This window comes from Pyrgilauda ruficollis, unplaced genomic scaffold, assembly GCF_017590135.1.
Source record: "Pyrgilauda ruficollis isolate IOZ18807 unplaced genomic scaffold, ASM1759013v1 scaffold29, whole genome shotgun sequence".
Taxonomy (NCBI): domain Eukaryota; kingdom Metazoa; phylum Chordata; class Aves; order Passeriformes; family Passeridae; genus Pyrgilauda; species Pyrgilauda ruficollis.
The window spans coordinates 11,400,412-11,423,611 of NW_024524266.1; the positions used below are offsets into that span (position 1 = coordinate 11,400,412).

At 42.2% G+C, this 23,200-nt stretch overlaps 1 protein-coding gene across 2 annotated transcripts in view; it reads right to left on the reverse strand.

The window, feature by feature from the left end:
• Positions 1-7,996: 7,996 nt before the first annotated feature.
• Positions 7,997-23,200, reverse strand: part of SMPX (small muscle protein X-linked) — a 41,173-nt gene continuing 25,969 nt past the window's right edge. For both annotated transcript variants that reach the window (XM_041472481.1, XM_041472482.1), the window contains exon 5: positions 7,997-8,493. The gene's annotated coding sequence lies outside the window, so the exon portion shown is untranslated. The remainder of the gene's footprint in view (positions 8,494-23,200) is intronic.

Below are 23,200 nucleotides of genomic sequence, written 5' to 3' on the forward strand. Positions count from 1 at the left end.
ACGATGCAACACCAGTGAGACTGCTGGGATACAATGAGACAAATTCTGGAGGAATTATGCCTCCACATTGACATACATTGTGTTTCCTGAAATCCTGCAGTGCAAAATCACTTCCCCAGTGTGCTGCTCCAGCAGGACAGAATGACTTCACAGGAGAAATCACAGTCACACTAAAGAAGCTCACAGAGGGATGAGATAGTCCCAGCTTTGTGGGGAAGGACTAGAAATCCTGGGCACTGGGCTTTTCCCCCACAGATGTGAGGAGCTCCCTGAAGGACAGCAGGGCAGGAAGCCTCAACCAAGCAGGCTAGATGGGTGCAATCCCAGGAGAGGCTAGCAGAGTTAGCAGAGCCTGGGTCTTGCTGAAGGGAAGAGGAGGCAAGGAGAGGAGCCTTCCTGGCTTGCCTCCATCCCAGCAGGAAGGGTTGTGGAGGCTGTGGTCCCACCTCATGTCCTTTTAAATCAGGCTCCTCCAGACCTCCTGATCTGAGGGGCTCTTTTCCAGGTGGAGGCTGGTGGTAAATCCATGGTGCACAACAGCAGAGCTTCACCTGCCCCTGCAGCTGACCTGGCCTTTGGGTTTAGGCCAGAGCACAACTGATTTCAGCTGCCTTGCTGGATGCGTGGCATAAGCAGAGCATGTTCCTCTTCTCTCATGGGCAAGGGAAGAGCCCACATGTCCCATTTCAGTCATGACTATATGAATTTGATGTCAAAAGAATTTTCCCAACTGTGTGGTGCCATCCAGTGCCATTTTCCTAATCTCCGCGGGGCTCTTACCCCTTGCACTGCCCCACTTGTTTGCTCTTAGTGTGAGGATGCTCAGCAACATTTTATTGGAGAAACAGCCATAGCAGGGAATTAAGGGGTGGCCTCATTCAGAGGTGTTAGTGGCTGAGTCACTGGGATGTCATTCAGGCATGAGGACAGACTGTGAAGGCCTTCAGATCACATGCGTGCATGACATTTAGAAGAGGTGGGTGACCTCACAGGAGATTATCTGCAAGCTCTAAATTGGCCATAGAAAGTGGCATTGGAGGCCTTCAATTACCCTCTATAACCTTCAGCAATAAAAACAGAGGATGAGCATATGGATGTGCATGCAGGGAGTGTACAAGAAGTGCTGAGAACATTGTGAAGGCCAGAGGGCTGGTAAACCATACCCCAGCTCCAGGGACACGTGTCTGTCATGGAAAGAGGGAGGAGGAGGACTCTACGTGCTTCACAGGGCAGAGGACTTTATTTGCTTTATTTGATTTTGTGTGTGTGTGCATTTGCTACCTCTCTGTACAATAAGACATTTAAGAATGTGTGCTTTTTACTCAGTTTCTGTAGGAAAGCACAAATCTGGACATTCCCCTGATCCTTGTAATTCTAGGTCATCAGGTCAGGGCCAGGCTTGTCAGCAATGGTGACAGCAACCAGCAAAACTGAGAAGTAGAGCCCTATTTACTCAAACCCAGCTGTTTCTTCCATTGCTCACCAGCATCTCCAAATCACCACTTCAGCACACACAAGGACTGTTGGGTGGAAGCAAGGAGAAAGATGGTTTTCCTAAGTTCAGTAACAATAATGATCCAAAGGGCCTTAAGATTTGTCCTCAAGTCTTTGGCCTCCTCTAAGTGTTTATCTCTCATGGTTCAGTCCAGCACATATCTTTCACCACCCTGCTGGACCTGCTTGGGTGAACCTGCAGAGCTATTTGTTCGAAAATTTGGGAAGGAAGAAGGGGTGTGGCAGCTGAGGTTTTAGAATCACAGAATCTTAGAATAGTTTAATCTGGAAAAGAAAGGATCACTAAGTCCAATCCTTAACCCAGCACTGCTAAATTCACCACTAAAGAGTGGTGAATTCTTCACGACTTCTCTGGACTCACTCCAATCCCTCAGTGTCTTTCTTGTAGTGAGAAGCCCAAAACTGAACACAGGATTTGAGGTGTGGCCTCACCAGCACTGAGTACAGAGGACAAACCCTGCCCCGGTCCTGCTGCACACATGATTGCTGATCCAGGCCAGGATGCCATTGGCCTTCTTGGCCACCTGGATGCATGCTGGTTCATTTTCAGCCTCTGCTGACCAACACCCCCAGGCTGACCCTGTTACTCCACACAGCTTTCCATGCATTTTTCTCCAAGTCTGGAGTGTTGCTTTGGGTTGTTGTGACCCAGGTGAAGGACCTGGCAGTTCCCCTTACTGAACCTCATACAACTGGCCTCAACCCATCAAGCCAACCCGTCCAATCCTTCTGCAGAGCCTTTCTGCCCTCCAGCAGATCAACACTCCCACCCAGCTTGATGTCATCAGAAAATTCTGCTAAACAGGACTGGCTCCATAGTTGAGCCCTAGGGAATACCAGTTGTGACCAGCTGTCCTCTCAAAGTTGAAGGTCTTTTTCCAAGAGTCAAAAACTTTCATTGTTTCATGATGGCTTTGCCCAAGACACCCTGGAGCTATCATATCACCCACGAGTTCTCTGTCCACAAACCACAGGTCCACCAGGGCACCTCCCCTGGGTAGCTCACTCACCAGCTGTGTCAGGTCATCTTCCACACCCTCCAGGAACCTCCTGGACTCTTTCCTCTCTGCTGAAGTGTATTTCCAGCAGACAACTGGAAAGTTGAAGGCCCCCATGAGAAAAAAGGTCAGTGATCATGAGACTCCTCCCAGCTGCTTATAAGATATTTCACCTGCCTTACAAGAATATTTAATCTGCTTTACCTGAAATAAATGTTCTCCCTGCCCCATTTCTCAAAGCAGAAGCCTAACCTAGGCTGTCTTCTGCCTCTCAGCCCCACCTTCCACATCTCATTTTCTATGAGTTCATCCCACTTGCACTATTCTCCTGCACTTGATGAGTTGATCTACTGGATTGGGATTGCATTGGCCTGGCTTTTGGTAGCAGGAAGGCCACAGAAATGACTGAGAAGCTGCTGGAAGCTTCTACTGTGTCTGGCAGAGCCAGTTCCTGGTGAGTCCAAAGATGGATAGGCTGCTGGCAAAAGCTGGGCCAATTAGAGATGGTGGTAACATCTCTGTGATAGCATATTTAAGAAATCAAAACAAAAGTTGTGGCACAATTGTAATTTTTGATCAGAGAAGAGCAGGGTGAGAATAATAATGCTGCAGACACCAAGGTCAGTGAAGCAGGAGGGGCAGGAGGTGCTGCAAGTGCTGGAGCAGAGATTCCCCTGCAGTCCCTGGTACAGCCCACGGTGAGGCAGCTGTGCACCAGCAGCCCGTGGGGATCCACACGGATGCAGAGATCCACCCACAGCCCATGGGGATCCACAGGGATGCAGAGATCCACCCACAGCCCGTGGGGATTCACAGGGATGCAGAGATCCACCCACAGCCCATGGGGATCCACAGGGATGCAGAGATCCACCCACAGCCCATGGAGGAGCCCCTCACCAGAGCAGGTGGATGCCTGGAGGAGGCTGTGATCCTGTGGGAGACCTGTGGCGAGAGGAGAGCTGCTCCCACGCTGGAGCAGCCTGTCCTTGGAGGACTGCACCCCATGGAAGAGTGACCCACACCGCAGCAGCTTGAGGGGGATGGTTGTCCATGAGATGGATTCACGCTGGGGAAGTTCATGGAGAACTGTCTGCCTTGGGAGGGACCCCAGGGTGCAGCAGGGGAACGACTCCTCTCCCTGAGCAGCTGGAGAAGCCATGGGAGATGAACAGATCACAACCCCCATTCCCTGTCTCCCTGCACTGCTAAAGTAGGAGGTGGAGCTGAAAGGAAGGAGGGGTGGGGGGAAGGTGTTTTTAGGGGTTTACTTTACTTCTCATTATCACACTCTGATTTTGTTAGCAATAAATTCTCTTCATATCTCTAAGTTGAGCCTGTTTTGCCCTAGATGGTATTTGGTGAGTGATCTCTCCCAGTCCTTACCTCAACTCATGAACCCCTCATTATATTTTCTCTCCTCTGCCCAGATACAGAGGAGTGAGTGAGCTGCTTTGGTGGGTGCCTGGGTGACATCTGCTCATATGGATCCTCCTCATGCCCAAAAATTGTGTGAATCCTGCCCCTTGTGTCCAAACTTGCCTCACAGGGTCAACAGCTGTGTGTTAAGGATAGAAGATCCCGGGCTTGGATTGTCAGTCTCCTGCTGGAAGGGAGATGTGTTATGGACCCTGCAATTGCTCAGCTAGGAAAGTATTAGATGGAAATGAAGTACCACTGTATCAGATGAAGATCATTCTCAACAGAAACTATTGCAGTACCTGTAAAAACAATTCACTGTGGATGCAGCATCTGTAAGAAAGACAAATTTCATTCCAGTTTCACTAAAGATACAGCGAAGGATTAAATCACTTTTCACAGTTTGACATCCAGACGGAATCCAATTTAATTAGTTACCAGACAAAATTTAACATCCACCAGTGCTTAAGAAACCCCCAGTTGGTAGCAGGGCCAGAGAACTCTCACTTCACTTGCACTTGCAGTCAGTCACCAGCCTTCTGCAGGATGCCTTTGAAAGCATCCACCTCATGGATTACTGCAAAGTAATGTAGGGGGAAGTAAATAGAACATATGGATGGGTGTGCTTATTTTATAAATGGGTTGAAGCATCTTCCAAAGACACAGGAAAACTGGATTTTACCAGGTTTGACTGATCTTATATCCAACGCTCAGGGTTTTTTGTCTCTACAGAATATTTTATCTTGGGGCTGCAGTATTTTTTGAGGACTGAAAAATTTGCTTTAGGGGAAGTTTTCTTTGTAATTATTTATGCACCAGTAGTACTAGGCAGCCCATATACCAAAATTAGGATCTTTTTTCCAAGCACATTATTTAATCTGCAAAAACTCACTCAATATGCACACATTAGAGAAACTGGGACTTAGTCACAAGGGCAAAAGAAAATTGTTTCAATATTTTGCCCCTGAAGCTAAAGAAAAGATACAACTATTTTTCTTGGATCCTCTTCCATGATTCTCTTCTCTCAACATCAATTTTTTATAATAAAAAAATGGCCAAAGTGCCAGATTTTTTAATTCCTTCTCATAAATAATTTACAGACTGCATAAAACAAGAGATAAATAAAAGGACCTTCTTTATCACCCTTGTGAGTACACTAAGCATGGTCCTGGTGAGATGCCATTGAACTCAGTGAACTGTGCCTCTAGAATCTAATTTGGGGAACTCACATCCATAAACACAGTTGTGTGTAACTACAAATGTTTTACTGATAAAGCATGTAAAGCAGTACAGTGGGGAAGTACTGTTTTTTGGGGTTTTTTTTTAACTCCCTGCTTTTACTACTAGCTTACACCATCACAGAAAAGATAAAACTGCCAGTTTAGTTCTATAATTCAAATTAATGCATAAATCCAAGCCTCCAGAGTTTTAAGACAAATAACACTATTTGCCTCAGAAATGCAGAAGCAATATAATCTTTTAACTGAAAGTGATTAAACCAGAGTAACCAATGGAGACACATTCAAACTCCCCAAAATTTTCAAGTAACAGTAATTATTATTTTACCTCTATCTTTATCTTTACCTCTAAGCTAAATGTGTTTGGATTTTTCTGTGCAGATAACTATAAAAATCATTAAAGTGTGGTTTTGTTCACCAAAACTCTCTTCCCAGATGTGCTGGGGTCTTGCTGTCTCATTAGACCAAACCCTTTGCAGTGGGCACACCGCATGACACCTATTTCTCTTTTTTCTAAATAGAACATGCTGCCACAACATCGTTGAGCAATTTTTCTTAGATTAACAAAATCTCTTTTTTGGCATTAGGAGAAAAAAGAAAAATTTAGAATGCAGAGCTGTGGGTTGGGAGTTAACAAAGGAAACTCACCCCCACCTTTCTTGCCCAGCGCTTGGTGACACAGGGGCAGAACTGTCCCTTTGATTTACTCTCACACCAGCACCACACAGAGACCAGGGCACAGAGGTGACACTGAAATCCAGGTATCCTGCTTTGTGTCATGGGTCCCCTGCTGAAAGGGTCAGGGACAGGGGTGGAGGAGCTTGTCTCTGGCCCAGCTGTGGGCGTTTGCTCTGGGGCAGCCATTCCTCTGGCTCCGCTCTCCAGGGTGGTCACAGGGAGGTGCTCAACACACCTGCCAGTGAGTCTGCCTCACACCCACAAAGACTCCCTTGTGGCCACAGGAAATGGGCATGATTTTAGCGTGATCTGTTGTTTTGTATTTCTGTGCTCACTGCTCATTGTAAGACCTCAATCCTTCCCTAAATTTGTGCCAGACTCTAACGTCTGGGGGATAGAATTTCCCATGCCAGAAGTACCAGGCTGCAGAGTTGTCTGGGGCATCTTTCACTGGCCTGTGTGCACCCTACAGTCAGAGCCTTTAAAAAGGCTTAGATGAAAAATAACCTCACTAGCACACGATGGTTCAGGCCACTTGTAAACTGTTTGCTAGCTGAGACAGAGAATCTTCACAGCCTCCTTTTTTCCTAGTACTTGGTTGCTGATTTAATGTTCTGTTAAGGATTTCTTGTAATCCTTAGACTTAACTCAGGGTTCTCATTGATCCCCACTCCCCATTAGCTCTCAGTCTCAAGAGAGTGTAAAAATTTTCATTTAAAATAAAGACAAAGCTCAGAAAAAGTATTCTTTGCCTCTGACTGGTCCCTCCCCACTCTGAAGATGTTTCAGTGGCCCCTCGTGGTACCCCTCTATTTGGAAGCAAGGATTTGAAATCTGGCAAAAGAACCAGACAAAAGGGACAGGTTTTCTTTCTTTCACCTGCACATTCAGGTGTGAAGACTGGGATGTGGCCCCAACTTTCTCCATCCCCTGGAATTTCCACTGTGAAGTTTCCTAACTATAAAAGGAGAAGGGAAATGAGGCTTTACCTTGCCCCAGTTCTCTGAAATTAGTTTTTTTAAGTGAGTAAACAAAACAAAAGCCAAGGCCCTGGCTCATCTCACCTTCAGCATGCTTTTGCATCGAGGGATTACGTGTTTTCTCCTTTTTATAATTTCCAGACTAGTAGGAACAATGCAGTCCAGTATCAGTGACTGATAATGAAGTGTTGGGGGAAACTGTTCATTTTCCATTGAGCAGACATGTTAATCTCTTTGTGATGTAAATGAAAGCTGCTCCTGATACATTCCATCTCTTGACATTTCCATTCCAACCTGTCCTTCAGGGATGTTCACCTCCAAGAAATGCATTAAGGGAAACCAGAGCATATAAGGATAAAGCAGGACAGTAAGCAATGCTGATATTCCATATTCAAAGCAAAAAATAAAAGAATGTCATTTTAATTGAGCTGCAGAGAGTACAGCTCCTTTCTAATTTCCCGTACAAAGTAATGCAAATATATGGAAACTTAAAATTCAAAAATCATTTCAGTTAGCTCTTGTTTTATCTGATGGAGCAAACAAGAATTAGATGGATGTCATTGTAAGTAATATTCAACTTGAAATCTGTTTTCTAACCAGAATAATTATCTTTATTTTATTTGAATAAACAAGAGCCAGGCAGAGAGTTTCAGAGTATGTAGAATAGTTTCAATCAACATTAGAAGAATATTATTAAAAACAGCTCCTCATATCCCTTTACAGTAAGTAACATAAAAGAGACTATGGAGACAGAGTGTATTAAATTTCTCTTACAATAGATCTCATTTCCAAAAATGGAATATGCATCAGTCTTCTTTCATGTACAGTCCATATAATGCAAGCATCAAGAATTAGTCACTCTATGAAGAGGTGCTGTGATCATACATTACTTCAGCCCAGCATCTATATCCCAGTGTCCCCTTTTGATTTGAGCTTTTGAAGATAATGATCCTTCAAGCTATATTCATGAACATGTTCCAGCAAGGCTGGATGACTGTTTATTTGAATAAAGGTTGCAGGTTTTCTGTCAGCTACCTCACATCTTGTATATTCATCGCATAAAGGTGGTGCATAAGTATCAGAACAGCAGTGCATTTTAGACTCTGGAGGAAAAGAAATACTTTGTCTCTATAACCAAAGAAGAATTGAGCTCAACTCACCAGAAAGACCATTGCTTTTAATATTTTCATTTCCTTTATTACACATGATACATGATTCCTCTTCTATAACTAGGAACTCACAGCAGAGCATAAGATGCTATATCCCTCATTTATTCTGCATTTTGTGAATTAATTTAAAAACTCTTTTTTACACATTGACATTTTTCAAAAAGAAAGAAACCAAATTAATTGAAAATAATGATATTTGAAAATAATAAATTTTTTTCTACTTTGCTCAAACTTCCAATTACACTACTCCCGTTCTCAGGTCAAAATCATTCCTGTATATACACATATTCATTGCTAGTTGCTTTGTTCTGTTTTATTTCAGCACTCCTTTCCTCTGTTAAACAAAATGGACAATGAGAAAGCATTGATATAAATGTACAAAGAAGATGCTTCTTAGGGGGTACTGAAGAGTTGAGAAGTTCATAGTCTTCATAGAAATATATAAAATATTTGAAATTTTCTCCATTCATTGGAATCCATTCAGTTTCACTTGTCAGACCTGTGCAACAAACACAAGAACAGAAATTAATCATTATCAGTGCACTCACAGGTATTTTCAGATCATGCAGAAAAGCTGAGAGGGGGAGGACACTCCCCACACCTGCAGTTTTTCCTTCTCTGACAGCACTTGTTTATAGCAAAGCTCAGGGAATACAAATCTCTGTGATCCACAAGCTTTTCCCACCTACTCTCCAGAGCTCTGTCTGATGAAACTTCATGATTCTGTCGAGACTTCAGGCCTCTGAAGCCTTGAGTTTTGTCCTTGGCAGCGGCTGCTGGGCTCTGCCCATCCCATCCCCGCCCTGCAGCAGAGCGTGGTCCAGCCCTGCACACACCCTGGGTGGGACTCAGCCCAGGGCAGCCCTGCCCTGCTCCGGCAGGCACAGGAGGAAATGCTCTCTTGTGGCTCAGCAGTGCGGCTGTGTTGCAGGGAGTAGGAATGCATCAATTCATAAAAATCAAAATGGTATTTAATTTTACTATTGAATACTGCTTACTGGCATATACATGTATATGCCTGTGCATTTTTAATTTTTTAAACTGCTTTGGTTATCCTCTTCTCTTGCCTTTTCTGTTCTGCCCATTAGAGTCTCCACTGGTGAGACTCCATCCAAACTGAATAGTCCTGGGGAATTTTCAGCCTCTCTTCTTTTGGTAGTGTATATCTTCCTGTAACTACTTTTGTCACAGCTCCACTTCTCCCCTATTTCTTCTTTAATTCTCATGACTGACCAGCACTAAAGACAGTATTCTAGAAATAGTAGCAAAGTATTTTCTGTGTTCTTTTCATAAATCCCACTTACTTATTTATTTATCTAAAGAAAGGTTGAGGGGGTACTTAGCTTCTGTCTGGGGAGTGATGAGCAATTTCCTTTGACCCATCTACAGACTCTTTCCTGCACAGTCACAGCCAATTTGAAGCCCAGCATAGGGCCTATTTCTGCTTTCTTTGAAGTTAAGAAATACCATGGTTGCTATTGATATCAGTGGTTCTAGACAGCTCAATATTGAAAACATGAAAACAGGTTTTACAATTAACTCTCAAAAGGTCAAGACACTTCAAGACACTAACTCTCTCAGCATACATGTTTAATCAGCTAAGATATAAGTATTTGAGGTGGAGGAATATGTCTACCCTTTAACAAATGCTTAGGAAACAGAGAAACTCACAGGACAGAATAAAAAATGACAACCCTCTATATCTCACAATGAGTTACATGAAGGGAGTTTTTGCTGTGCTCCTGAACACATGCAGGCTGTGCAGTTTGAGCAAACAGTGGAGGGACATGCAAAAGAAGGCTGGGATTGCTTTGCTTTCAGAAAAAACTCTTCCCTGGAGAAGAGAGGTGCTGTTAAGAGAAACCCTGCATGACTTACACTGACTGCTTGAAAGAGATGACAACCTTTAAATAAAGAAATCAAATGTTAATTAACTTGTCTTGAAAGAAAGTGAGAGGGAGTCACTGTCCACAGTGAAGAGGCCACAACACCACGTCATGCACCCAGCTCTGTGGCCATTAGCAATCAAAGGACTAATCAAAGATGTAGCCATCTCACAGCTGGGCTCAGTAAGGCAATGCACTGTTCTGCTTCAGCTGAAATTTCCTTCCAGTCAGGTAATTTAAGGTATTTCTCTTTCTGCTCTCAAAAACAAAATCCAACTTTAGGGCTGTATTTGATGGCTCCCTGGGATACACATGCACAAGTAATCCTGTCCTATATAATTACCTCCTGCCTACACACACTCTCCATGTGCTTCAGCATTCAGGATTATCCTCCTTTCTCTTTCAAACTCTTCTGTGCCTGTTCCTGAGTATCACAGGGTGGCTGTTTTCAGAGGTATGTGAATAAAACATTGCTGGCTATGACTGAACTCAAGGGCCCAAGCCTGGGATCAGGAGAAAGAGTATGCAGGGCACAGCAGGCAAATTTGAGCACGGTGTGGTCCTCAGCATCACAAGTGTTTTCTGATCCTTCTGCTGAAAGAGGCCAGTGACAGGTTCTGCCTCCAAACACATCGTGGGCAGATTGTGGCATGATGGACAACTGTAATTTAGCATTCTGGGTTTTAGGATTATAAGATATTTTTTGTACCTTTCTAGCAGATTCAGTATCTTAGATTTAAGGGTGTGTTTCTGCAAGTGTCAGCCTGGAGGATACGTCTGCCTTGCATGGGAGCTACATGCTGATCTTCTTTAAGTAGTTTAATCTGTCCTTACTTCCTGAGCTCCTAATGACAGCATCCTGGGCTGGGCACATCATGCCCCCAAGGATCGTGGTAATGCAAAGAAGGTGGGTACAAAGCCCTTGGGTACAAAAAGGATGGAGACAGACTTTCCTCTCTCTGGTGACAGGAAAGGAGATGACAGGCACAAATTGAAATACAGGAAATTTAATCTAGATAGGAAATAAAACTTTTACCATCAGGGTGGTCAAACACTAATCCAGGTTGCCCCGGAAAGTTGTGGAATCTCCATTCTTGGAGATACTCAAACCCTGTTGGGACATGGCCAGCAATGACCTGAGCAGGACATTGGACTGGATGTTTTCTTGAGGTGGTCTTGGGGGTCAGGCAGTCTGTAACTCTGGCAGAGGCTTTGCTGACAGGGGAAGCTGTCCTCTACTCATGAGGGCCAAGGTGGATTCATGGGTCATGTGCAAGGTCCCTCTTGCCCCTGCCTGGCTGTGGAGCCATCAGTGAGTTTGCAAACTAAAACAGCAAGGTGCTATAAACTATATTACTGTGTTGCTAATAAGACAAGTAATCTGGTTGATGGGATTACTTTTGGTCACGTGCTCTATTTTTTCACATACCTCTTTGTCCTTTCTTTGCTTCCTCATAGTTCCCACAGCTTTGACCTTCAGTTCCCATTGAAATCAATATCCCTTAATACCTTCATGACCTCAGGGCTGAAAGGTCCAAACTGGCATTGTATCCCATCCAGCCAAGCAAGCACCTCCCTGCTTCCCCCCTTCCATGACACAGGTCTCTCACTAGGCAGTGGACCACCAAAAGACCTGCTGTGCCCAGTTCTTCCAGTCACAACCGGGACACAGCAGCTCCAACCGAAGGAAATCCAGCCTTCTAGGTGGCCATGTGCCTACAAGAGTAGCCAGTTAGCAGGAGGAGCAATAAAACCCAAAAACTAGAGTTCCCAGGAACCCTGCCACTTGCCATACAAAAGAAACAAAAAACAAATTGCCATGATGATAAATATTTCCATGAGGTTCAGGTGCTGAGGAAAATCAAGCCCACTCTTCTGAAATTCTGTCTAAATCATGCTGCTTGCAAGTGGTGCTATTTTAACACCTGGTAACTGTATCATCTTTCTCTCAGGTATACTCTCTGCTCTCTGGTTGCTCATAATTACTACCTGAGTTCCCTTTGCAGTCAGTGGACTCTCTATTATCTCCCTGTGATGCTCTAATCCACTCAGACCTCCCACTGGCCAGCTGCAATTCTCCCTGTCCCAGCTCCCAAAGGCACGTTATTTTTAGAGCACAAACTCCTCCAGAGATCCATGGCAGCCTGTAAACTCAAAAATAGGTTGCTTATGGTACATTAGTAATGCTCACAGTTCTGCTCTCTGGTGATTCTTTCAGTTGCTGCAGGTTATCACCAGACTCCCTCGCTGCTCCAATCAACCTCGCCCCGAACAACCCGCAGCCACTTAAAAAAGAATATACTTGAGAGCAAATGCTTAAATGTTATCCTGATTAAGGGTGGACATAAGCACATGCTTAGAAACACTTTGAATCATGGAATTAGAGGACTTTTCAGCCATCAAGACCTTCTCCATTCCCTGACTGAGAATCTGCAAGGCTATGATTGCAGTCAGTTGGATGCCAGTGTTGGCTTCTGGAATAAAAAAGACTGGATCCCTGAGGTTTCTGACCACAGAAAAAAAGCAGTAGCTATTTCTATATAAGAACTTATTTAATGTATGTACTGCTCAACACAGATGTAACTTCAAAAATTAATGCAAATAAAGAAATAAATTGCAAAATCTCACCATTTTTTTTCCTTTTTCAGAATTGCAGTTTTTAATGCTGCATCTCCCTTTTATTCCCTGAAAACACCCCACTAGTTAACAGCAAACACACAAAATATTTATTCTCAAAAAAACCTAGTAATTCCAGTTGTCAGTGTTTTCTGCTCTTAGAGAGCATGCTAGCTGAAAGAAGAAGAAATATTAAATCCATCCAGATTTTGGCTGTGTCTCAAATACAATGCAATATGCAATAAAATGACCACATTTGGTGACAATATTATATAATTAAAGACCATGCATGAATCACTTGGGCACTAAATATTTTTTTTTCTTTATTTCAATAGTTCCCAGCCCTATATATTAATCCCAAAATTCTGTTAAGGCATCCTCTTCTTTTATAAGAAGTAACTTTACACAAGATAAAACAGACATTAGCACTTCGAAGAAGTTCAGTGATTATAGCAAGTGCACCAAGGTTCAGTAAATGCCTCCCACTCCACAAGCTTCCAAAGTGAACGACCACATGATGTTTACTCCTCACCAGAACCCATTTATAGATCTCTTACTCACCACTACCTCAGTCATAAATGCAACCCTCAAAAAGAGGCAGCAAGGAGAGCTCTATTTGGGAGCAGACACAGTTGGAGAGCTGGCCCTTGTCCTCACAACACTGTTTAGCCAGGCTCTGGATAATGATTTAAGTCATCCACACTCTAAAAATTCCAAACTACTGAGTGTTTATTACATACCAGGTGAATTGCACACGGACAACAGGTATGGCTGCTTGAGGAAAATTCTGCACCATTTGGAAAAATTTATAAAAAGGGTTAAAAAATGCCCCTCCAAAAGCAGATCCTGCTGGAAATAAAGGTAATGACTTCTTATGGAATTAGGAGTCCTAGGAAAGAGTTTTTTTCCCATTATGTCATTTAAAAGACATCTGGCCATTCCCAGCAGACAGCACACTGGGAATGAAAAGGGTATCGGTTACAGTAAGGTAAGAAGGGGACAGAGGTCGTGAAGGTCTGTGAGTCTGGAGCAGAATTAGCCTAGAATTACAAACACTCTGCTCTACAGAAGGAAAAACCTGGGCAAAAGGTAAATCCAGGGACATGTCTCTTTTCATTGCTCCAGTGAATTGTCAAGGTGAAATAAAGCCAGACTATCTCCTTAGACTCTAATTCTCCTGCACATCTGGTAAAAGCCTTGACCTTTTGGAGACAGTAACCTGGAGTGCCAGGGGATCTGCTTTAATTCCTCTCCCCTCACTTCCCTTTGATGGGCAGCACTTGCTGCAATCAGCTTCTCCCATGCAACTCTTTAATATTTATGTCATATCGAGATCACTGTCCACACAGATGCCAGAGGAAGCAGTAGGAAGTCAAATGTGCTCCAGGTTAACATATTAATGCTGTGATGGGATGCCAGAGAGATGTTTTAAGTTGCAAAGGGGAGGGAGCTCATCCCTTGACTCCTTTCCAGTGATATCTGGTTGACTAAGTGAAAGATCCTACTTTAAATTAAAGTATTTTAATTTCCTTCGTGGTTCTTTTTACAAATTATTTCAACACATTTGTTATATTTCTGTCAGGATAATGAGAGAAACTCTCATATAGCTGAGCATATATCATATGTCTTTTAAAATACGTTTTCTCTCATTTATATTTTCTGGGCATTGTCCCTGTGAAATACTGGAAAGATAAACATTTATGCATTTTTAAAAATTATTTTAAACTCCTTTCTCTTTTTTTGCCCTTTACCTACAGTCAATAAAAATATGTCAGAAAGCAGCTGAAAATTGAAATGTAGGTTGCACATACACATACATGCAGGGTTTCAAAACAAAAAGAGAAAGGTCAGAATTTTTATCCTTTCAATAGGTCTGACAAAGAACACTAGGCAAAAAATATTTTCTAGCAAAACACAAAACCGATCTTTTAAATAACAAACATGTTATCTTCACTATGAAGAAATTATTGAAAGCCATATGCTCCTTTTGACATGCATATGTTCTTTCTCTAATTCACATCTCAGTTCAGACAGTGGCATGGGGAGTGAGGCACAGGTTTGACCCTTTCACTGTTTGCAGCTCGGCAGCGCCCACACAAAGGAGCTGCAGCAGGTCTAGTCAGACACAACAGACCCTTTTATTTAACACAGGAAAAGTCAGGTGGAAACATTCCTTGTGCTAAGCTGTTATCAAAATTTCTTGATACCTGCACTGACACAAAGCTTTGACACCAAAGGAACTTGCAAAAGAGACACAATTTCACTCAGTGGTTCTGAAATGACAGCTGTCAAATGGAAGTCTTTCAGATCAACTTGAATTCTAAATATTTGTTCTCCAAAAGACCTAATGTCCATAACAACATGATACCTGTCATTTATTATATTGCCTTTTTTTTTCTAAGTGGAACCCAGACGCCAGTGATCCACATGTATGTGGCCCAAGATCTGGCAATAAGTAGCAGTTCCAAAAATGAAAAAAAAACCCTCAGATATCAGCATTTTCTTATCAGTGAAAAAATAAACAAATATCCCTACCTTTTGACTAGTACTAATTCAAGAGTTTTGGGATTTGTAGTGGGCTACAAACACTACAATCTCTTGAGCATGGAAATGTGTTCTGAACTTCCAAGGCTCTTTAGCATTACCAGTTATAATTTTACTTTTGTTTGGGCATTTCTTGGCTGAGATCAGAAAGCTGCCTAAAATATTATGCTGGGTTGCCAGTGCTCATTTACATGAAGTAGACCCTTAATGAGCATGGGATTTTTTTTTAGCTAATGGATTCACTACAAATGCTGATATAAATACATTTTCTAGAAAGATAAAAAACCAACAGTTTCTTAAACCTAGTAAAACATATATTGAAGTTTATAATATCTGAGTAATTAATAAAGAGACTGAGTAATTTTAAAGGACTGATTATGCAGAGCACTTTGAAATGTTATTACAAAGAAAACCCTATATAAATTCTAGTATACACTCTGTTATTGGTATTATTGCTACTTCTGAAATGACTTTTTCTGGAGCTATCCTTTACATTTTCTCTCCATACTGTACAGGTTTAAAGCATAGTGGCTGTAACAGATGTTTACCTCACATTAAAGTTTTCATTCAATTTTCTGCTTTTCATTAACATTTTCACTACAAATTCTCATAACTTAAAGTGTCACCCCTATAAAAAGATTCTGCAGACCCATCTTCAGTTGCTTTGGGACTGTATGAGGTAATTTGTAAATCATAATGGCTGGCAAAGATTAAGCAGCATATAGCATATGCTGTGATTAAGGTTGTTGATAAGGAGCTGCAGTAGCTCTTTTTACCTCTGTTAATGAGAACTATGCTGCAGCACTTTCTACCTTTTAAATTAGTGTCTTCTGAAGGAGAAAAAAAAAAAAAAAAAGCTTTTCCTTTCTAGCACTTCAGTAAGCTCTGCCAAGTCCATGCAGGTGTGTGCCTATAATTATTACTCTTTGCAATTATTTATCAATATAGGGAAAAATTGTTCTCTGAGTTTATGTTAAGTGCTTCTCATTCACCTATACAATCTCTGCATTAAAAAGCATTGGATTTCCAGTGTAGGCATCACTCAACAGCGTGGTCACTGTTGTCAGGTGTCATCCTGACCATATTAACAAGTGCACCCCAAGAGTCTGTTATGAAGCCAAATGATTTAAAGAGCTTAAGTAGCAAAAAGTAGAGAGGGATTTCTTGGACAGTTTAATTGGTTTTCATTTTCATTCCCCATAACAGCAGACAGTGAAACTTCAGTAATTATCATTGTAGCAAATTCATCAGTAAGGAAGACAAAGCCTAATGGCTGATCCTGCAAAGTGTTTATTACCTCCTTTGAGGTGCAACAAATCCTTTTGATTTCTCCAATGATAACCAAAACCACCCAGCTGCTTGCAGGCACAGGGTGGAAAATAGCCAGTAGCAATGCACCTGGGTGGTGGAGGAGCATGAAAAAGAAAAGAGGTTGCTAGGAGCCATTATGGACTGGTAACTGTGATGTCTGCAAGGCAAAGATCTATACAGAAGGGACCAGATGAAGTACTAATGCAAATAAAATAACAGCTGGTAAAATATTCAGTACAGAAAAACAATAAAACAAACAAACAAAAAAAACCCAAAATAAACAATAAAAGTATTACCAGAGGAAGTGAAAGAAAAGTTCTGGCATTTAAAACAATAGAACATCTTTCTTGTACTGAGAGCAGTGATGCAACATGAAATGCACCCTCTGAGAGTTAATTGCCTGATTGGGGTTTCTCAGCCAAGGGCACATCTCTGAAAACAAAGCTTCCAGCTGGGAGAAAATGTCCATGGTGCTGAGTGCTCTGGCTGCAGAGGTTCCCTGCAGCTAGCACTTGGCAGCCCACCCCAGAGATGATGTGGGGAAATACCTCAGAGGTGTCTGCAGCAGGAACACCATTGCTGGTACTGGGCTCTGCAACCAGGATTAAACACAGGCAGATGTGCAATAACACAGTGTGTAATAAATAACACAGCCAAACCATGGAATTCCTGCTGTGATAGATCAGTGATGCGGTGACTGACTCGCACAATTTACAGACAAATATCATGTATATAGACTAAGAAATGTTTTATAGATTTATAGTTATGTTTTACCCCCTCACGTGGTTATCAAGAGACAGCCAGGGTTGGGACATTTGGGAGGGCTGGCCTGTCACTATGGTGACATCTGACCTCCAATCAGGATTTGGGGATGTGGTCTCCACCACTGGACAGTGAAGAAGGGGTCAGACCTTTGGGAAGGGTTAAAGGGTCAAAAGGCAAAACCTCCATTTTGTGGGCAAGCACATGGAAATCCTTTGCTCCTGGCACTGTAACATTTTCTCTGTTCAGATCTCTGTTGTATTTTTGATAAGATTTAATAAACCTTTCTAAAATTATGAAAAATGAGTGGCTATTTCTCACACTGCATTTCTTCAGAAGTGACTTGTGAGTGTGAGGGCCATAGTCTTCAGGCTGGATGGTGAGGGAACCCACTGGAAGCACTACAGCTCCAAAAAGCAAAACCCTCTGTTACAGATGGATAATGAAATGATTGGCTCTCACAATTAAGGGATAACTATTGTGTGAATATTAAGAAGAGCTTTAGTGATGTATAGTTATGTTAGTTTACATGTCCTCTGTTCTCCCATAGTTCCATTTCCCCCCCTGCATTGCTGCCATCAGACAGCCGGGGTTGTCTAGGACAGGTAGAGAGGAGGTGTGCACGTGTCCCTTACCTGGGGCAGCGGGGAATGGAAAAGCTTGGTGCTTAGGGGGTGCAACACCTGACCCCCAATCAAGTTACAGGAAAGCAGTTTCCACCGATAAATGCAAAGAAGAGCTGACTGACGGACGCTGGGAGGGACCAGGGCTGGCAGATGCAACCCCCACGTTTATAAAAGATGGAGCATCCATCTTGAAGATGAACCGGCCATGTGGTATCCACAAGGGCAGTTCCCAGCACTGCAAATTTTTCCTTATATACCCCTTTTGTTGTGTTTTTTCAAGGTTTAATAAACGCTTTTAAATTTTCAAAGTGAGCAGGTGTTTCTCACACCTCTCACGTCCCACGTGGGACAGCACAATCAGGGGACCAAAGCCATTTTTCAGCCCCCAAGCCCTGGCTGCCGTGGGAGCCTCGCCCAGCAGAGCCCAGCAGCCACAGCCGTGCCTGGCACACAGGGGCACACTCGGTGAGGAAACTCCCAGCCTTGTAAACCCTCCAGCAACCTGGAGTGGAAAACTTCATCATGAGCTTAATGCCTGCGTCTGCACCAGACCCACAGCAGCAAGCGCTGGAGCTGCTGAGCTGCAGCTGTGGCAAGCACTTAGAAATGTTGTTTGGGGTGGACAGAGAGCTGGAGATCTAACAAATCAGAGCTTCTTGACAAAAGGGCCTGATTTAGTTTAGGAATTTGGATTCATTCTCAGGAAATTGAAAATTCTGTGCTTTTGTGGGAAAATTCAGGCCACTCAAAACCCACTGTTCTGCTAGAAAAGTATTCAGTTTGGGGAGGCTGAAATTTGGAGAAAGTTGATGTTATTTTTACTGACATTTTTATGGTAGGGCAAAGACTCTTCCACGTGAATGCTTTCAGCACTCTTATTGTAGTTCCTCAAAGAGTGCAATAAAAGCCATTCTAGGGGTGGGCTATCACCCACAAGATTGTTCTGCCTCATGCCACATGAGCTCTAAAAGGCACAACTGTGTTTCATAATTAAATTATGAACAATGATTTTCAAATTGCTTTGCACAAAAGAGATTCTGGAGGGAGGCACTGGCCTTGGGCTTCTTTTATGCTGGCACTTCATTTGTGCTGGCTCTCCAATCAAATATTAAAGCTTTACCCGAAATTATGTATGAAACATTCTCACAAATCCAAATGCAACCCATCACACAGCAAAATGCTGCTGCTGGAAAGGTTCTGTGATTTCACACCTGAATGCTCATGTCTTTTGCTATTGTCATGCTGGCTGCCACTTAAAACCCCTGATAAACTGGCATTTTCTCCAGAGACACACGCCCAGTGCTAGGCAACACTGCTTCGTGTCTGCGTGGTTTTTTACATACAGAGAAGGGTTTAAATATTGTTTGTATTTTTTAAATTAAAAAATTGTAAGCAAAATGTTGAAATTGTTAATTTCCTTTTTTTTTTTTTTTTTATTTTTGGCATGCTGCTGATTCCTATGGAGTCCCTCACTAATGGCATTTCTACGGTGCCAGTGATCTTTGTTGACAGCTGACTTTTGTGGCTTTTTCTTTTTCGCAAAAAATTGAGGAACTTAATGATAAAAAGCACATATTAAAATAATATTGAATTGATAAATGACTCACCTAAGCATCAGTTAATCAGTCAAGACTGAACATGAAGCCTAATGGTGATTATTTATATTGAAATATTAAGATATCTATACCAAGTTTTCTTTCCCCTATACTTAGAGTGAGGTAGGCTACTTCAGAGATTTAATGGTATGTAGAAAAGATGATTCAGCATTGCTGTGCTTGTTTTGCAACCACGCATAATTTTGTAGCTATGAGATGGTATGAGGAAAATTGTTATGAATCATAAAATTCAGGCAACACAATATAAGGCAGACTGTACAGTATGTTAATTCACATGCAATGACAAACACATAAACACTCACCCTTAGCTTCCATACTGCCTGATTTTTCACTTCTTATCAGACTTTAATATTGTCCAAAGATTTTCATTTCATTATCCATAGGGATTCACATATTTTCCAGGCTCTTAGCTCTGCCACTCATTTTTTATTGCAAATGGTTTCCATTTTCATACAACTTTAATGGTTGAGAAGAAAGGTCTAAGCACTGGGTGTTGACTGGTAAACTTTCAAAACCATGTGCTCAAACTTTGGCAAGGCAGACTGTTGTCTTATGGGTGTGTGTGAAAAACAGGCACATTTTATGTTGACTTTAGAAATTACTATGTTAAAAAAAAAAGTTTCATAAAACAAAGTCTAATCATGTGTATCCTGAAGGTAATTGATTTTTGGGGTTGTTTGTATATGCTTACTTTGGGATTAAAATTTTATTTATATATATATATATATTTAGATCATAACTTTTTATGAATTTCAAGTTCCAGGGTAATGGAAATAGAAGCAAACAGCATCTTGGTGTGCTGCAAACACACCCTTTCTTCCTTCAGTGAAGCAAAAGGGTGAAATGACAAGAGAATTATCAGGTTGGATAATTACTGGAGAAAAAGTCGAGTTTGCTTGATTTGTTGCTTGAAAGTTGGCATGGGCTGAGGCTGCTGAAATTTATTTAAAATGCAATGAGTTTTTGTACCCTAGAGTATGCCAAGAGTCAAAATGGTCCAACATTTTTCTGATGGAACATTTCTCCACTGGGAAGTTTTGTGATTTGAAAATATAACTTTTTATGGAAACATTTTGCTTTCAGCAATTCTCCTGATGCAACATGGAGCACTGAGCATGACTGATCTGGCCAGACTATAATCCCAGCAGCTGCTCAGGAGGCTGGTGCTGCTCTTTGACTTTGGAGGCTTCCAAGGGTCAGCAATTTCAGGTCTGACAGACTCAAAAACCCTAATCCCTGCTCAACAGTCCTAACATTCACAAGCTGCTGGACATAGGAGAAATATCCAATTTTTTTAAACTGTAAATAGTAGTGTTTAACCCCAGCTATTCCTGCTCCCTTGTGGTTCAGCTGAGGGCAGAGCCTAAATCTGCAGTATAACATAAACTTGGCATTCCCAAACTGGTTCCGCAGCCTCTGCCTCATCTCAGCTTCTGCTGCATTGATCTGCACCTTCATTCAGTGTGTGATGCCAAACACCTCAGTGCTGCCCTTCAAGATTCATTTTGACAGCTACAACCTCTAAAAATGAGCTGTATACCCAGCTTCCCCCAGACTCAAAGAATGACCCATAGGAAGTGAAAAATTATTTGTATGAATGGGTCAGAAGCCAAGCCCCATGTAGATGCTAAGCAGTACTCACACATACAACAGTAATGATAACAATAATAATAAAACCCTCTGTGGCCCACGGTGATTTCTAGTACACAATAAGACACAATTCTTGGCACAAAAATTTGAGACAAATGGGGGGATAGACAAAAGACAGCTCAGTTAAACTGGGTATAATAATCAGCAGAATTACAAAAGGAGCTGCTTGACTGCTGACACACAGCAATGACTATTATTTTTTATGCAGCAGGCTTCCTGAGCCCTCCCAGGGCAGTATTTTGAAAGCATTTAGCTGATTAAACATGCAAGTCCCTAGGAGTGAGGCACTTAGTGTTTCTTTGGGAAGCTGAGGAGATAGCTAATTGCAGGTTTACAGAGCTCAAAGTACTTTAGAAGCTTGCCCTCTAGTTTCCCTGAAGAGTTACTGCCACGATGCAGTATTTACTGATATGTTTTGACTGGGATTTATCTCACTGTAACAGTTATTTCTCTTCTTTTTTTTTTTTTTCCACTAAAAAAGAAAAAAAAATTCCCAAACCCACATCCTACCCACAATCAACAGTGTAAATAAACTAGATTCACCATTAACCCTTTGGGCAATGTTCTGCACTAAATCATTATATAAATAGAGTTGACAAAACCACAATTCATTTGAAAACTAGTGCTTGGGAAAAAGATTGTCTTTATTAATGGCAAACCCAGAAGCACAAAAAGACAAAATACTGTCAGAAAAGAGTCTTTTGCATTCTTAGCACTTCAGATTGCTGAAGCAGCTGAAGGACACACTGTTCCTTTGCATTACTATTGAGAAGAGGCTGGGGAAAGTAAAACAACCACATTTCTGTGGTAGCCAGGGAAACACAGAAGGGCAGCAGCACATCCTACCTGCTTCTGCTATTAGAGTTAAAGGGAAAAAATGCAGCAGTGTAACCTCTACAGACCCTTTTTGAACAGAGGGCTGCTGCCCCTTCACCTGCCACCCTGGGAGGAGGGATCATTCTGCAGACGCTCCCCTGCTGCTGCCTGATGTGCTCCCCACTTTAAAGCTAAACTGCAATTAAAGTTACAAAGAGAATCCACTTCAGAACCTTCCTAGAGGTGAACACTAGTGAGGGCTTTGCCAGGATCTCTGTTTGGAAGCCTCAGGAAAGGAACAGAGCTCTGCTGTAATTTTGGCTCTTTCGGGACTCTGCAGGGATATCGCGGGCGCGTGGACAGGGTGAAGCTCTGTGAGGGTAACACACGGTGTTGTGTGCTGCTCTGCTGCTGAAAGAGAAGATGTGCCCAGAGACCTCAGTCAGCTGAAGTGACATTTAGTGGTCCTTGCTGGGCTCTGAAGGCAGGGGAAGTTACTTCTTCTGGACTGTGAGGCTGGTGTGGAGCCAGGTGTCTGCTCAGTACGGCTGCACTGCAGGAACAGGGATGGGCAGCCTGGGGCTGTTGGCTGGGGCCAGCCAAGTGCTGACAAACCTGAAGCAAGCCCTATCCCTAAGCTCTCTCCGTCTGATTTCTTTGCTCTCAATGCATTAGCAGCAAGCTCTGTGATCTTGAAGACACTGAGAAGAGGCTCCTCTCCAAGAAAGACAAAAGAAATCTCAGCTATCTCTATTTGAGCAGCAATACCCAACTTATTCATCATGAATTCTGCCTCTTCTGCCACCTTACCCAGTCTGTACTGCAAATAACCCACATTTGACTCTCTGTGCTAGTTACAGTTTCTAAAAATGCTGCTTTCTCCTGGTCATATGCCTTTTTCTCATAGAATTCATAATGTGTGAGTGAGTGTTGTTCCATATAAATATAGTGTATGTCTGATATGCCTGCAAATAATATCACAGCACCACTGAATGATTAATTGTGGTACTTATCATCCACCTGTTTTCTTTCAACACAACTGGCACATGCAATAAAAAGAGAAGGCCTGAGACAATGATCACATCCCTGCAAATAAACTCACAGATGAGACAAAAGTTGGCTTTGGTTTTATTTTTCAATACCTTTAAATCGAGACTTAGTGGTCTCTGTGCTCTTTGCAAATACTTTTCCTGAAATTCTTAGCACTTTGTATGAAGCAAAATATATTGAAAAATACAGCAAATGGGAGGAAAAGGAAAGGGTGGTAAGAAAATCAAAATCCAACATAATTTTTCCATAACACACATTCACTGCAGCCTCTCCTGCATATTTAAGTCTCATCCTAGGTTTTATGGCTCCTTTGCCATGAAAAAGTGAGA